Source organism: Manis javanica, chromosome 6 (assembly GCF_040802235.1).
Source record: "Manis javanica isolate MJ-LG chromosome 6, MJ_LKY, whole genome shotgun sequence".
In the NCBI taxonomy this organism is placed as follows: Eukaryota; Metazoa; Chordata; class Mammalia; order Pholidota; family Manidae; genus Manis; species Manis javanica.
In genome coordinates, this window is record NC_133161.1 from 120,381,050 (window position 1) to 120,384,677 (window position 3,628).

Genomic DNA, 3,628 nt, shown 5'->3' on the forward strand with positions numbered 1-3,628 from the left:
TTGAAGCAGGAGTTAACACAAATTATGGTTCCCATAAGAAATCTTGTTAGAATCCTCCTTAGAGTCTGCACCAAAAAAGAAAAACAATCCCTATTATTCAGTATCACTGGTTGCTCTATATTTTAATGAATTTTTTCATCTTCCTTTACACTTACATTTATTCATTCAATACTTATCATGCACCAGACATTGTTCTACTTGCAGACACTATCATTAAGTAGCAGGCTAATACTTTAGAGAGTATGAATGTATATTTAATAAATAAGAATTCCTTCTGACATTGAAATATTTTTAATCTAAAATATAAAAATTAATTCACACTATATAAAGGGTGATCAGCAGAAGATGGTGACATTGACAAAGCAAAGTGATTCTGAAGCCTACAGGGAAATCTGGAAATCTGGTGCACTGTTTGTCACTTTCCCCTTAGAGGTTAAATGACCTGTTGCTTTTATATTCTTAGAGTAGTTACATACCACAGTATTACAGATTATAGTTAGCATATTGTCATCACCTATGGCTACATAAAAATGAGCATATTATGAAAGGTTAGAATTCAGTTATAAGTAATGAACAAATATATAATTACTATGTATATGAGTATATAGTCTCCAGCACAATTGCGAGCTCAGTAAATTGTAACTAGCAGGGTGATCTCACCTTGCCATCACCGTCGCCTGGCAGTGTCACAGGAGCTAAGGGCATGGCTTGAGGAATCAGGTTGGTTCTGCTTACTGGCCCTCCACGACATCTCTGGATACTTTCCTCAGTGAAATGGGGGTAATACAAGTGATTACCACTTTGGATTATTGTAGAGATTATTACTCAATACCAATATATTTTTTATTTATTTGATTTTTGTGTGTGTGTTGAAATGAAAGTTTATGGATCCACATACATGAATGAAGGTAGTAGAACTAATTTCGTAAAATTTCCCAAATATGCAAAGAGTGGTCTTAGGTTATGTTTTTATCCCATTGCTTGAATCTTTTCAATACAAAATTATATGATTTATTGCAGTTCCTATTTTTTTTTATCACATAAGTATTTCTTGCTGAGATCTTCCAAAATGTTCTTCTGTTCTTTGCCTCAGTTGAATCAATATGGGGGCTCCAGGGACATTTATTTGTCAGTTGTAATGTATTTCCTACTAAATCATTTTCTAATGGCATCTTTCATCTGGTCATTTCTCAAGGTATAGATTAAGGGGTTTAACATAGGGGTTATCATAGTGTAGAATACAGTGACAGCTTTATCAATTGATAAAGTAGCACCAGGTCTCATGTACACAAATATACAGGGAACAAAGAATAAGACCACAGCTGTGATGTGGGAGACACAGGTGGAGAGGGCTTTTCTCCTCGCGTCTAAGTGATGGTTAAGTAGAGAGCACAGAATGACCACACAAGACACTGTTAAGAGGAGAAAGTTTAACATACAGAGAAATCCACTGTTGGCAGCAACAAAGAGCCCTGGAGTGTGGGTGTCAGTGCAGGCAAGATTGAGTAGAGGAATCAGGTCACACATGAAGTGATCTATGATATTAGGGCCACGGAAGGGTAATCAAAAGATGAACAGGATCTGTATGGTTGCATGAAGAAAGGCTCCCACCCACACCACTCCCACTAGCAGACCACACACCCGCCGATTCATGATGGTTGTATAGTGCAAGGGCTTGCAGATGGCCACATAGCGGTCATAAGCCATCACAGTCAGCAGGGTGACATCAGCACCTCTAAAGATCTGGGTCATGCACCCATTGAAAAGGATGTTCTTCTTCTTACGGGGTGAATCCACAATCAGTTTAGGGGCACTTACAGAGGAATAGCAGGCATCAATAAAGGAGAGATAGGCCAGGAAGATAGGCCAGGTTTCCAATAATGGGCTGGCTGTGATGGTGACCAAGATGAGCACATTTCCTACCTCAGAAAAAATGTACATGAGAAAAAACATAAGTATGATTCTCTGCATCTTTGGGTTCTCTGTGAGCCCCAGTAGAACAAATTCTGTCATGTTGTTTCTATTCTCCACATACTTCATATTATCTTAATTATATTACCTGAAAAAAATTATTAACACAACCTTCAATTTATTAAGCTTCTCCATCTAACATATAATAACTACCTAGATTCTATTGAAGGTGAATTCTTGTGAGGGTTTTTGAGATAGTAAATAGCTCTGAGTTCTTGGATATTACCTAAACTATCTCCTGGGTAAAGATTCTGTTAAGAGTGTGGACATGAGGAACCTTTGCGGACACAGAGCCAGTGATCATTTGTGAACACTTAGTCGTCTGAGGCGGCTTAGAGCCTAACATGAAGTTGTACCTCTTGCATATCCTGGCAGGTAAGTAAGAAAAGGGAGGTAGAACATGGATTTAAAGGCCATAAATGCAAAGCTAAGGATTCTTCTCTGTATTCTTTGGAGATAGGGGACCATAAAGAGGAATTGAGAATATGAATGGACAGATGAAGAGGAATTTAAGGAAAGGGAATTCTTGGATATAACTCTGCTAATGATCTTGGTGTTTCTTGGATGAAGTGGTTTGAGGTTCAGTAAGAGAACGGAAGCCAGAGACAGAAACCCCAGTGTCAGACTATTTATAATATATTCACATAGTATAATATAATGAAGGGTAGCAGGGTATTGGTGATGGGAATTAAATGAAAGGATTTCGGAGCTAGTGTGAAGAATGCTTGAGAGATAAAGGAGGGAGGGTGCAGCTGCAATTTGGAAGATTTTGATGCCAAAAGCTGTTTTTCACAGTCATCAGAGGGTTATGCAAGTAAACAGAAACTCCAAGTTATCTTTGGGACCCGTGGTATGGTGGGTATGGAATAGCAGACAGCACTGAGAATGCAGACAGATGTCAAAACAGAAGAAGAGAGTTCCAATTTCAAACACAAGAAGTGTTCCACATTCTTGTTACTTAGTATTTTAGTTATTTTTATTTTCCTTTTAGTCTTTCTACATGATATGCAGTGATAAATTATTGTGACTAGTTTGTTTTTCCTGATGACTAATGATGTTAAGCATTTTTTATGTTCTTATTGTCCAGTTGTGTATCTTATTTTTTTAGTAAGTTTAAAATTTCTTTTCATGTCCTTTGCATAATTTAAAAATAGTAATTCCAGGTTTCTTATTACTATGTTGTAAATATTGTTTATGTATTCTAGAGATATATGTCTTTTGTCACATATATGTTTTATCTGTATAACTATATAGATAATTTGTATATATAATTTATAAAGTTAAAGCTATATATATATTTACAAAAGTGTAGTTATGTGTAAGTATAGTTTTTTATTTATAAATTTTTATTAAAATAAATTTATATTTAATTTTAATTTTAATTTCAATAAATAGTAATAATAAATAATCATTTTAAATTTTATTAAAATCTATATTTATATTTAAGTAGAGAGTTTTCTTCTAGGCTGTGAATTGTCTTCTCTTTTTTAAAAGGATGACATCTGATGAACATTTAAAAATAATTGACTATTCACTTTTTAACTTTTTCTTATGGTATATGCTTACTGTGTGAATCTAATAAATATTAATCTACCCTAAAGTCTATTGTGGTCTTTTGCCCAATTTTAATTGGGTTATTTGTTTTTTTTTCTATTAG

General features: G+C 34.8%; 1 pseudogene; it reads right to left on the reverse strand.

The window, feature by feature from the left end:
- Nucleotides 1-1,122: 1,122 nt before the first annotated feature.
- Nucleotides 1,123-2,040, reverse strand: LOC108400677 (olfactory receptor 4C46-like; annotated as a pseudogene).
- Between the last annotated feature and the right edge of the window lie 1,588 nt (nt 2,041-3,628).